The sequence below is a fragment of the Canis aureus genome, chromosome 3, assembly GCF_053574225.1.
Source record: "Canis aureus isolate CA01 chromosome 3, VMU_Caureus_v.1.0, whole genome shotgun sequence".
Taxonomy (NCBI): domain Eukaryota; kingdom Metazoa; phylum Chordata; class Mammalia; order Carnivora; family Canidae; genus Canis; species Canis aureus.
The window spans coordinates 25,623,248-25,636,887 of record NC_135613.1 but is presented as its reverse complement, the minus strand read 5'-3'; the positions used below and the strand labels follow the sequence as shown (position 1 = coordinate 25,636,887).

General features: G+C 44.3%; 1 protein-coding gene across 10 annotated transcripts in view; it reads left to right on the top strand.

Moving 5' to 3' along the window:
* The first annotated feature begins 1,315 nt into the window (after positions 1–1,315).
* KIF1B (kinesin family member 1B) overlaps positions 1,316–13,640 on the top strand; it is a 149,395-nt gene continuing 137,070 nt past the window's right edge. For 6 of the 10 annotated variants that reach the window (XM_077891259.1, XM_077891257.1, XM_077891253.1 and 3 more), the window contains exon 1: positions 1,322–1,474. The gene's annotated coding sequence lies outside the window, so the exon portion shown is untranslated. Of the gene's footprint in view, positions 1,475–1,798; positions 1,937–13,640 lie in introns of those variants that run through there. The other 4 variants (XM_077891254.1, XM_077891251.1, XM_077891260.1 and 1 more) reach the window with 3 other exon arrangements.

Sequence of the window (13,640 nt, the reverse complement as noted above, 5' to 3'; positions counted from 1 at the left end):
TGGAGACTATGAGGACTTCAGCGGGGATACAGATTTTCCAAAATCATTAGTGTAGGAAATTAATTTTGATGGTTTAGTGTTTGCTAATAAGTAAAACACCCAAAACTATATTGAATCCAGGAGGGAAAACAATCCTATTTCACTTTCTATTTCTGTTAGTAAATAAAAAAAGCATTTCACACACCTTACAAAATAACGGGGCTTGGCGAGGTAATTGCACATGCACGCCGCTATTATATTTCACTAAGTACTTTGTTGGACCGCTCATCAACAGTCGTGGGCTTTTCCTTTTGAGCTGAATCTAAATCTGATTTTTAGAAAATCGCTACTGGAGTGCTCGTGTCGTCCGGGATTGCTGAATTCCGAACAACCCTTCGTGAAGGGCACCTCCCGGAGGGAAGCTCGGGTCGTTAGCTCAAGGGACGATACAAAGCGTTTTATTCTCTTACTCACGGCCCGTCCCCGGTCTCCCAAGGAGACAAGTTGAATGCCCACTAAGTCATGCTTTTCCATTACTCATTCCGCCTTTTCTCCCAAGGTGGCGTGTGGGAGGTGTTGTGCTCGGGCTCGATAAGAATAGGCCGGGAAGCTTGCTGCGGGACAATGCACTCCTCCCTTTGCGTGTTTCAATTCCGACTGCGCCGTGTAGGGCGGCTGGGGGGCGGGGGGCAGCTTTCCCCGCGGACAATGACTCCACACTGGGCCGCCTCCCAGACTCAGCTGGGCCCCTCCGCTGGCCCCTGCCCCCCGCAGGCGCGCCCCGCCCCACTTGGCCAAGCTTTGTTCCCTTACAAGGCAGATCATCAGGTGGGCCAGGCGCGACTGCCGCTGAATAACGTCCTTCTCGGGTCACCCGGGGGGGCACTCGGGGCGCCGGCCTTCCCGGCCCCGCAGCCCCGCGGCCCCGCAGCCCCGCAACCCCGCACGCGCGCGGACGTCTGGGCCACCAGGAGGCGCCCGGCCTCTCCGCAGCAACTCGCCCCAGCCCCTCTCTAGCTCACCCTGCGATTGGCCGGCCGCCCCGAGCTCTAAGCTCCGATTGGTCGCTGCCCGCGTCAATCGCGGACGTCGGGGCGGGCCGAGGTGACGCGCGGCGGCGGGGCTCGGGGCGGTGTCCGGCGCGGGCGGCTGCGGGCGGAGCTTCGCCGGGACCGACGCTGGGCAGTCAGACGGCTGCCGCCCAGGGAGGCGCCAGCGCCAGCGCGAGCGCGAGCTGTTGCTCCGCGTCCGCCGAGGCTGCCTCCGCCGGCTCGTCCCCGCGCCCCGGCCTCCCGCGCTCCCGCTTCCCCGCGCCGCGGCCCTCGATGAGGGGCCGGGCCGCCGCGTGATGGGGCTGCGGAGCGGCGCCCTGCGGCTCGCGGTGGCTGCTGCTCGCGCTGAGGAGCGTAGGTGCCGGGCCCCCCGCGCCCCCGCGCGCCGCGGCGCCTGCTGACCCGGCCCGCCAGTCGGCCCGTGGGCCCGCAGCGCAGCTGAGGTGAGGCGGGGGAGGGGGAGGGGGAGGGGGCGGGCAGCGGTTGGCGCCGCGGCCGCCGGGGCTGGGGAGGGGGCCGCCTGGGGGAGGGGCGGCCGGGCCCGGGCCGGGCGGGGTCCGAGCGGAGGAAGCGCCGTCCGGGCGCGAGCCGCGCGGCGGGCCCGGGGCGCAGGGCAGGGCAGGGCAGGGCAGGGCGGGGCGGGGCGGGGCGGGGGCCCTCGGGTCCCGCAGTGCCCCGCACCAGCCCTCGGCTTCCCCGGAGCCGCCGCACTCGGGCCGTGCCCCGCGGTCGGCCGGCCCGTGGCCGTCGGCGGCCTGCGCTCTCTGCGCACACTGCAGCTCGGTGCAGCCGGCGCCGCTCGGCGTCGAAGCCCCCGTCCTCGTTGCCCCGGTCCCCGCGCCCCCTTTGTGGTTGGCATCGGGGCTGAGCCTGGGAACGCGGCTCTGCTCTTCTGCCAGATGAAGGTAGGAAGGGGCTCGGCGTGGCGGAGGGGAAGCGGATGGCGCGGGGACCCGAGAGAGGAGCGCGGTGGAGAGGGAGGGGGCGTGTGGATGCCGGCCAGCCGCGGGGAGGGCTGCTGTGGTCTCGGCGTTCGGCAGCCCAGGATTACTCTGGCAGCCATATTGGGAGGATGATCTGACAAATCCTTTAGTAGCCAAGTCCGGTTGCTGGAAGGCACCGAGTGACAGCCCTGGCAGCTTTCAGGGTGACTGGCCCCGCCAGAAGCCAAGTTGTGGGGGTTGGGAGCCGGCTCGGGCGAGCTAGTCATTGTTCATGCAACACAACACGTTCCGGCCCTAAAACCATAATTGAACTCCCGAATCACTTTTTCTCCTTGGTGAATTGCTAAATGAGCTTCTGTGGTGAAGTGCCTTCAAGATTCCATTCTTGTTGGGGTGAAATGCTGTTGTGTCTCTATTCATCTTGTATGGCCAGTGCTATGGACGTGGAGGCCCGATCATGATCCTTACACGTACCCAGGCAGATCTGAGGATTGCTAGGGCCAGTATACCAGCACGGAAGCTTCGAGCTGGTATATTGCATTGGATGGATAGATTTTCAGAGTAGCTCACCCTGCAGAGATTTACTAACCTGGCCTATTCTGACAGTGGGAGAGGCATGCAGCAGTATTTCTGAGGATGCAGGTTGTCATCTTTGTGGAATCTGGAGGTAGCTGAAATTAGATTGTCAACAGATCCCTTGCTCACATATCTCTTACTGTTCTAGGCAGCTGTTCTGCCGACACTGAATATGCTGCTTTGTGTCATAGATGGGTCTGTCTCAGCCTCAGGAAAGTATGGTGATTGGATTTGAATAGCTTTGAAGTGAAATCATGGTGGATATTTTATTTAAAGGCTGGCATTTTGTCAACTTAGCTTAGTCATAATAAAATCTTAGCTTGTGAGGTGCTTTCTAATTAACTCGGTGTGGCTGTTGGATTATGAGGCAGGTGGAGTTAAATGTACTGTGTAAGGAATGAGTATGAGGATTGCACAAATCTTTGGATTGTAAAGCAGACCTGGAAATGATCAATAACTGAATTCAGCGTGAGCCTGTAAATCTGGCTTCTCCTACCTGCTTGGCGTTGATAGAACCTGGAGACTGGCATGCCTGTCTTCCTTTTGTATTGTACCCTTTGCTTTTATTTTTGTATTTTTTTATCCTTTGCTTTTAAATCCCTTTAACTTCTTAAGTGGAACTATCTAAAAAAATTTTAGTTAGGAGTTTTCTAAGAAAAGTCTTAATACTTTATATTTTTATGTTAAGCTTTCCTTTTGAAACTTACTTGAATCAAAAATGGTGTCAATAGAAACTAGTGCTTTGTATTACTTTAACATGAGAGAACTAGTGTCTTTTAAAATTCTATGCCCTAATCAAGAACTATTTCTGAGTTTAAAATTTTTACAGTTACTTTATTAGCAAAAAAGATCTGAAGAATTGTGGTTAAATATAATTTCAGCATTTGATAAAATCAGGCCTGATTGTGAATCTGATTTGCAGGCAGAATCTGTGCAGCTCTGCCCTGATGAATGTTTCTCCAGCATTTATTCAATTAAGTACAGCTTCGAAGGCTTTAAACAGACCATTTTTCCTTCCAAGACCAGATATGAATGCAGCTTTCCTTTTTTCTCTTTCCCACTTTGGATTTGTGCAGGGAATAAACTCTCAAGAAGAGTGCCAACGGAGTCCAAGGCCAAAGCTTTCTACCCTACTTCCCTGCTATGGGCTTGTTCTGGTTACAGAGTAAAGGACAACAATGGGCCCCTGCCTTCTAGTTCATAAACCCCTTCCTGGGCTGCTAATCACAGCAGGTTTTTTCAAGGAGTGAAGCATATCCTTTTGATCTCGTAAACTGATATGATATAATTTTTCAAGGCTCTGAAGTGAAAGGTATAGTCTGTTTACTTCATGTAATTCTCCTTGGAAGATGGCTTTGTTGGAACAAACTGGTGAATTTCTGGAGTTCATACAAGTGTGGATAAATACATACACTTTCAGAACTTTTCTTTGTGCAGCTCATTAGAATAGAAAATAAATGAAGTAGATGTGACTGTGACAAGGAAAACGATATGGAAGGGTCCTTGGACTTCTCTTTGAGGTAGACTTTTTGGTTAATGGACCTGCGATTCATTCATGCTCACTTTTATGATGTTCATTACTAGTTTATTGACAGTACATACAAATATTTAGTTTTTTGCTCTCAAGAAATTTATACTTTACTATTTGTTTACAGACATAGTAAGATAAAGTTAACTCTCGGTCTTCTGTTCTAGTACAATTTAGTGATTTAGTACGGTTTAACCCATACCATGATAGTTTCCATGGTTTTTATGGTCAGAGCCTTTTCTTTTTTGTATTGCCATATAATACTTACCTAATACTCAATTGGTACTTTTATGATTGCTTTGTGGTTGTTTGTATATGTGTTTGAAGTCACAAGGTTGTAAATGTCTGATGGATTAAAGAAATTTTTTCATATTTAATATTGCATTTTTTAAAAAAAGATTTTATTTATTTATGAGGGACAGAGAGAGAGAGAGGCAGAGACACAGGCAGAGGGAGAAGCAGGCTTCATGCGGGGAGCCCGACTGGGATTCGATCCTGGTACTCTAGGATCACGCCCAGGGCCAAAGGCAGGTGCTAAACCGCTGAGCCATCCAGGGATCCCCTACATTGTTTATTCCAAAGTGTATCATCATTCAACTATACCATCCTTTACCATTGCTCTGTGTGATGTCTTTGATACTTGGCTTAGTTTTCCTTTCTGTCTGAATTTCTGACATCATCCTGGCAGATGTCAATGACTGTATAAACAATAACAACAACAATAATGACAAAACAGCTCACTCATATTTAGCCCTTTCTATGTGCCAGGCTCTTTTCCAAGCACTTTACATTGTTCACTAATTTAATCCTCGTAACAACCATATGAATAGATACTGTTACCCCCATTTTACAAGTGAAGATATGGAAGCTAAGTGACTTCCTCAAGTCACTAGAAATAAGTACATAACCACAGTACTGAACAACTTCTGTAACTAGCAACTGTAAAATTCCTTAACTTCAGCTCAAGCGAACGTTAGCTTCCTGCTATTTCAGTAACTCAGTATTGTGGCCATATCTTCTACCTTGTCATCATTTTCGGATCTGTCTTCAGATCGCAAGTTGACCTTCAGATCCGAAGTTCTGATAATTTACAACTCTCACTTTTGTAGTCTTTTTCCACTAGCTCTTCTACCTCATGTCTCTTGGGCCATCAGCCTCTTCCCGATTTTACTTTTTTGTCTTCCTTTAGTACACTGTGACTTCTGGGGTGCTCTGCTTCAGCTCTTTTCTTACCAGCACTTGCAGTTTTTAAATTTTTTACTATTCTGCAAGACCCATTATGCAGATGCCAGCCTTGCATCCTTCCTACCACCCATAGCTTCTGTTTTTTTTGTCTGTCATGAAGAAATCTCACATAGTGCTGGGGGTTAGTACTACAATTAATGTGTAATCTTAGGTCTCCTTTGAATCTCACTTCGGTGTCTGTTGAAGTGATTCTGTTCGGTTCCTCCCTCTGTTCTCCACAGTGATTTTTTTAAATGATTTATTTATTTATTTATTTATTTATGAGAGAGAGAGAGAGAGAGAGAGAGGCAGAGACACAGGAGGAGGGAGAAGCAGGCTCCATGCCAGGAGCCTGACGTGGGACTCGATCCCGGGACTCCAGGATCACGCCCTAGGCCAAAGGCAGGTGTCAAACCGCTGAGCCACCCAGGGATCCCCTCCACAGTGATTTGTAAAATTTTGACTGCTTTACTCAAGCATTCCTACTGCCCCATGCTTGGCTTAAAACCTTACTTATCACCTCATAGGGAAAAAAAAGACGTGAACTCCCCCCACTTCCCCTTCCTCTACCTAAAGAATTCTCTGCCGCTTTTCTTACCTTCTTTCCTTAAGTCATAGAGAAAAAGTTACTCTCCCTGACTTCAGCTAATCCCTTGGCTTGTCTTCTGGATGTCATTGCCTTGTAATCTTGAGGGACTTGCTGTATTGGTTACTCTTTATCCCTTTCGCTGTTTCCCTATTTTTTTTAAAATTTTTATTTATTTATGATAGTCACACACACACACACACACACACAGAGGCAGAGACACAGGCAGAGGGAGAAGTAGGCTCCATGCACCGGGAGCCCGATGTGGGATTCGATCCCGGGTCTCCAGGATCGCGCCCTGGGCCAAAGGCAGGCGCCAAACCACGGCGCAACCCAGGGATCCCCTCGCTGTTTCCCTATAGTCCCACCTTAGGGACTTTGCTCTGACTTCTACCTCTAGAACACTTTTCTCCTGAAAGCTGCTTGGCTAGCTCTTTCATCTTCAAGTCTTTGCTTAAATCTCCCAACCTCAGCATGCCTACCCTAATGTCATTTATGTACCTGCACGGCGTTTCTACCCACCATCATCTTGAGCCACCTGCCTTTGCTGTACTTTCCCTCCCTGGTAATGCTTATTATCATGTAGCTTTCTGTAGAAATTATTATTTTAATGTCCCCTCTTCCCCTACTAGAATGTAAACTTCTCCATGGCAAGGATGTTTTTCTGTTTCATTCATTGATTGATCCCAAACTCCTGGAACTGCCTATCACATTGTAGGCACCTAATAAATAGCTCTTGGATAAAGTCTGGAAATATTCAGATCTCTCCTAATACAAACAAGGAAGTGAGGGAGAAAAATCCTTCCTTCACTTCTGTTCTCTCCTAGCTGTCACTCTCTTGAGCCTCCCAGCGAAGTTCTGGAAGCAAGGAGGATACTTGTATTTCCACTTCCTAGTCTCCTAATTACTCTCCAGCCCACCATAGACTGGCTTCAGTGGCTCTCACTTCACCTGCACCTGCTCTTGCTCTCATTTCCAGCCTTTTATTGCTGAAACCAAGGGACACACTTCATGCCTTTGCTGCAGTGGCAGTATTGCTTACTTCACACTCCCTCCTTCATTGAACTTTTGTCTGCTTCTGTTTAGTGGATCGCTTTCAGATCTTGGCCTGCTTTTCTGGCCACTCACACTATTATCAAGTTCATTCAACACAAATTTTTGTATAATTTTTAAAGTCTTTTGTTTTTAGGAGCTAGGATTTTGACATAACGTATTTCTGATGTTAAATAGCAGAATAGATTTATTACAGGAACTGGTTTTTTTTTTTTTTTTTGGTTTTGTTTTGTTTATAGTTTGACCACTTACTGCTTCCAAAAAGGATTTGAACAGCCTCTCACAAATACCACAAATGCAGGGGGGCTGTTAAAGAAAGAAAGAAAACTCTGCATAACAAGAGGAAAAACTAAATAAACAACTTACAGCAACTTGTGTAATTCAGTTATTATAATTTAGTTTTGAAACTTTTCAAGGTAAAAAGGGAAAGAAAAAATATATATAATGGCTATATATAATGATTCATCAAGAGAAATTGTTTTTTGGTAATAAGTTCTAATTTTTTTTTTTTGTTTATGATAGTCACAGAGAGAGAGAGAGAGAGAGAGGCAGAGACACAGGCAGAGGGAGAAGCAGGCTCCATGCACCAGGAGCCCGACGTGGGATTCGATCCCGGGTCTCCAGGATCGCACCCTGGGCCAAAGGCAGGCGCCAAACCGCTGCGCCACCCAGGGATCCCAATAAGTTCTAAAACTGTAAGAGAAAAGTGTTCTAGACATTCTGATATAAGGATGTTCACACTGTTTTGAACAGGTCTGTAAGTACAAGGAGAAATGTTCTTCAGAGACCTTTAAAAAAAATAGTCTACCTGCTTTCCAAACTGAAAATACAACACTAAAATATAACCAGTCTTTTTTTTTTTTTGGTGAAAGATGTGACTGATATGGTTTAGATGCATAACTTTATTTGAAGATAAATCTTAGTATCCCAGGTGAAAACTCATTATTTAAATCCTTGTGAGAGTCTGGAATACTTGTATTGTCATCTAAATGAAAATATACCTATTAAACTTTCTGTGTCTGTTCATCAGGTGGCAAGATTGACACATTGTTGACACATGGAAAAGTCTGACTTGCATTCTTGCTCAGTTAGTGAGGTGCCTCCCAGACTGGTATCTGCAGAGGTATGGTCAGGCAGAGGTTTCAGAAGGAGGGGTACCTTGACTCATACTAATTTTTTTCCTTTTTTATTTTATTTTTTTTAAACTTGCTTTTTTCTCATGCTGTCTCTTTAAGGGCAGGGACTCAACCCATAGCAAATTTGCATTAACCTCTGATTGAAACTTTCCATTTCTTTCTTTCTTTCTTTCTTTCTTTCTTTCTTTCTTTCTTTCTTTCTTTCTTTTCTTTCTTTTCTTTCTTTTCTTTCTTCTTTCTTTCTTTCTTTCTTTCTTTCTTTCTTTCTTTCATTCATTCATTCATTCATTGTATTTATTTGGCAGAGCAAGAGAACATAAACAGGGGGAGTGGCAGGCAGAGGGAGAAGGAGAGGGAAAAGCAGGTTCCCTGCTGGGCAGAGCACCATGTGGGCTTGATCCCAGGACTCTGGGATTTTGACCTCAGCTGAGACACTTAACTGACTGAGCCACACAGGCCCCCTGAAACTTACCATTTCTACACTGTAGTACACTGAGTAGTACACTCAGTGTAGTAGTACACTGAGCTGAGCTCATTTCAGCCTGGACAATTCCAGGAGAAGGTGTTGTGTGTCATCCACTTTGACAATAGAAGAGCTTCAGTGGAATGTTGGGATTTGAGTAGCAAAATTCCCAGCACATCTGCTAAAATAAAAATTATGAGACATAGCTTCAGATATTAGAACGAGTTGACTTACTAGATAAGAGTTTCGTAACTCTTTGGAAGAAAAAAAAATCACTTTCATTTAGAATAGTTTATCTTAAGCCATAGGAGCTGTTGTCTCAATTAATTAATTATTTTATTTATTAGAGAGAGAGTAAACAAGAGCACAAGAGCAGGGAGAGGGAGAAGCAGACTCCCTTTTAAGCAGGCAGCCAGACTCGGGGCTTGATCCGTGACCCAAGCTGAAGGTAGACCTCAACCAATTGAGCCACTCAGGCACCCCTGTCATCTCTTTTTAATTTATTTTTATTTTTTAAGCTCTATTCCCACTGTGAGGCTTGAAGTCATGACCCTGAGATCGAGTTGTATGCTTTACTGACTGAGCCAGCCTGGTGCCCCTAGGAGCTGTTGTCTCTTGATGCATCTCTTGGTTTATGAATAAAATCATGTTACTGGTGAAAAGGAGGATCCCTGATTTCTTTTTTTTTTTTTAAGATTTTATTTATTCTTGAGGCAGAGACACAGGCAGAGAGAGGGAGAAGCAGGCTCCATGCAGGGAGCCTGACATGAGACTTGATCCCAGGACTCCAGGATCAGGCTCTGGGCAGAAGGCAGGTGCTAAACTGCTGAGCCACCCAGGGATTCCCCCCCCCCCTTTTTTTTTTTAAGATTTTATTTATTTATTCTTGAGAGACAGAGAGAGAGAGAGGCAGAGACACAGGCAGAGGGAGGAGCATGCAGGGAGCCTGACGTGGGACTTGATCCTGGGACTCCAGGATCATGCCCTGGGCCGAAAGCAGGGCATAAGCCACTAAGCCACCAGGGCTGCCCTCCTTGATTTCTTAATTGCAGTGACAGGAGGATGTGTGTCTAATAAATCCAGAACTATATTTCAAAACTTATTTTGGGTAGTAGGGTTAAAAGAAAACAGTTGGGGAGTCTGGATGAGCTAGTTTAACTCCATTTGAGATTGAAAATCTGATCTATCAGGAGACTCTTGTGTAATCTGATTCTTGGCATTAGGTTAGAATGCAAAAAGAAGCTTTTCCAACATGTGATTCTTTTTTAATTCTTTTTTTTTTTTAAGATTTTATTTATTTATTCATGAGAGACAGAGAGAGAGAGAGAGGCAGGACACAGGCAGAGGGAGAAGCAGGCTCCATGCAGGGAGCTGAGGTGGGACTTGATCCTGGATCTATCAGGCCCTGGGCTGAAGGCAGCGCTAAGCCACTGAGCCATCTGGGCTGCCCCCAGCATGTGATTCTTATTGAGCTTTCACAACTTGGCTCATGGTGGATTTTTATTCATAGAGTCAAAAAGACCAAGAATAGGTACTTCATGCAAATAGAAGAAATTCTTACCTTTTGGGGGCTGTTTTATCAGTATAGGCATGGTCAGAGATAGAATATTGAGTCCTAAAAATCTGCCTGGTCCTCATGGAAAGTATTGAACTGAAAGATGCAAAACTTAGAATAACCAATTTTTCATAGTGTTTCAAAATAGATTCACTAGCTACAGATACTTACTTTTGGGGACCCGTTGATTCTTTAAGTTATAATTTATTTTTAAGCTGTAATTTAGTGAAAAGATGATGTTTTAAATAGATTGCTTGTTGCTATTGTAAATTCCCTAGTGTATAGCAAGTTGTGTGAATATTGAATTTAAAAGACTGAATTTCTTGGTTAAATTCTATTTTCACTGGTGACAAATGTACTAAATACTGTATCAGTGCATGAGAGTTAAATGAACTACTGGCTGCAACATAGGGCAGAATGGAATAAGCAGGAAAATGAAGAATCAACATAAGATTTTTAAGGAGCAAAGAGAAAGAAGGTATCACTTTTGGCTCAGGAAGGGGCACATTAAGGAACGTGTGGCTTAACACTTACTGCTTCATGGTGATATTTGACCTTGTCTTCAAAAAATACGGATTCATAATAGGGTTAATAAGGGAGATTGAAGCTCAATCTGGAAGTTGTGTGTTTGGTGCAATAAGAGAATGCTTGGTGAAGACGGCTTGAAGCTGGGCAGTGAGAATGGAGGCTGGGGAAAAGAGGTTGGATTGTGGAGGCCTTTGAATTTTTAGATTATGTTCTGAGGCCTCGGAAACCAATGGAAGGTTTTCAAGGAGAGGAAATGACATGAACTGACTTCTGTTGTAGGAGTATAATCTTGGCTGTTTTCTATAGAAAAGGGATATTACAAAAACAAACCAACCAAAAGCTAGAATTATTTCATTAGTGTTTATTCACTTTGCTGAAAGGTCAGTTTGAAAATTAGTCGTCGTCTTTGGCTCCTAATAATAGTCCAGGGAACCTCTGAAGGCAAGTTCAGTTGCACAAGATCAAAGTTAAACAATTGGGTAAAAATTCAGAAAAATGCAAATAAATTGGGCCTAACCTTTTTATTATCCCTTTATTGTTAGTGAATGCTTCTGGAATTCTTGCTCCATTCCGCTTTCCTAACGCTTCTAATTGTGTGTCATAGGAAGGAAAACTGGTCAGAGGGACAGTCTAGAACTGAGGCTGTGTAAGTGATTTATATAGAGTATGTGTGATTGTCTTTCCTGCCTGCCTTTTTTCCTTTGGCTGCTCAAAGCTTGGAAAATAGATTTTTATGCTAATTATAAGAAGTATTGTTTTCCTGTAACTTCGTAAAAGTATTCTGTGATTATTGTTTCCATCTGGAATTTAAACCTGGATTCAGACTTCTATAATTGGTCTTGACTTATATAATTGGTCTATAATTGGTCTATATAATTTTTCTTGAAGAGCCAGGGAATTTTGAAGCTGTAATTCTTTGATGTAATTCTATTATAAAGAGATACTGTTTATAGTAGTAGGGAAGTAACAAAGTAACAGTCTCTATGATTCATTTAACTCTAGTTTCCTATGACTGAAATTTTAACTCACTTGTGAAGATGGTTGAAGTTTTACTTCAAGACTGTTAAATCAGAAAAAAATATATAGGGCAGCCCCGGTGGCGCAAATCAGAAAAAAATATATAGGGCAGCCCCGGTGGCGCAGTGGTTTAGCGCCGCCTGCAGCCCAGGGCGTGATCCTGGAGACCGGGGGAGTCCCACGTCAGGCTCTCTGTATGGTGCCTGCTTCTCCCTCTGTCTGTGTCTCTGTCTCTCTCTGTCTCTATGAATAAATAAAATAAAATCTTAAAAAAAAAAGAAAAAATATATATTCTTAGGTTCAAATTTGAGAAAAGCTTCTAGGTTCAAGTTTGAGAAAAAGTAATTTTATTATATACTTATTTATTTGGAGGAAAGTAATTTTAAAATTTACTTATTATCATTTCCAAAAAAGAATGACTGTTAGCTTTTTTAATGAGGAAGGAATTTGAAATTAATTTTATCCTTTTTCCTTTTGATCAAACAACCTGTCTCTATTTTGGAACAACTTACGGTTTTTATTAATGACACTCAAACATCAGCCTGTTGACACAATAACTGAGAATTCAACCAAAATATTTTAACTACTATACTTGAGACCCTGTGTCTAGGCTTTAGAAACATGACTAAAATTCCATTCTTGTCCACAAGGAACTGAAAATCTATGGCAGAGATAAAAGTAAATAACTTTTTTGCCCTCGGGTAAGGCTGATGAGCTGAGTAGTAATAAATGGAAAAGTATGAGCATTTGTTTTGGGAGGTGGAGAGATTCTGTGAAGGTTTTAGACATAGATGGCATACAAGAAGATTTTTTTTTAAGATTTTTTAATTTATTTATTCATGAGAGACACAGAGAGAAAGAGAGAGAGAGAGGCAGAGACACAGGCAGAGGGAGAAGCAGGCTCCATGCAAGGAGCCTGACGCGGGCGGGACTCGATCCCCGGTCTCCAGGATCATACCCTGGTCTGAAGGCAGGTGCTAAACCGCTGAGCCACCTGGGCTGCCCCATACAGGAAGATCTTAGAAGAATAAATTGGATTTTGAGAAGAATGGTAGAGGAAGAAGAGCGCAATGTTCACTGGAGCAAAGGCACAGGGACAGAAAATCATGAAATACTTTCAGGAAGCCCTCTGGTGGGTGGTTGTGAAGGAATGTGGATGGAAGGCAGTGTTTTGTGGGCTTGTAAAAATACGTGGTTTATGTTGCAGAACACATTGAATGCCAGTGTGGGAAGTCCAGTCATTGCTTGGGAGACAGTAGAGGAACTTTGAGGATTTTTAAGTGGACACTGATATGAACAGACTTGTGCTTCAGAAAGACCAATTTGGCGGTACCACTTCGTATGGATGGAATAGATGAAATTGGCAGTATTGTGTAGAAGGAAGCAAGAGAAAGTGGTAAGGTTAACAGTCTTGGGTAAGAAATTCATTGAAGATCTAAAAAGGATGCCAGGGGTAGAAATGGAAAGAAATTTTATAGGTAGAAGCTATTTAATTTGGCAGTTGATTAGATGGATAGAAGAAGCAAGCAGATGTTGGAGATGTTAGTATTTTATAGATGCATGGTTCTGTATAAAGAACACACCAGGACTTTTCAGCCTTTGTTGTCTCTTTGTAAATCAACAGCATTCAGCACTTTGGCAGGCCTTGGATAGAATACAAAAGAAGGTTTCATTTTTTTTTTTTTAACTTAAATATCTACAGTATTCAGTAATTGTCATTTTGGCAAATTCATTTCTTCTATCTTCTCCTGACAAATTTTTTTTTTAAGATTTTATTTATTTGGGGCACCTGGGTGGCCCAGTGGTGGAGCACCTGCCTTTGGCTCAGGGAGTGATCCCGGGGTCCTGGGATCGAGTCCCACATCGGGCTCCCTGCAGGGAGCCTGCTTCTCCCTCTGTCTGTGTCTCTGCCTCTCTCTCTCTCTCTCTCTCTCTGTGTGTGTCTCATGAATAAATAAAATCTTAAAAAAAAAAAGATTTTATTTATTTATTCTTGAGA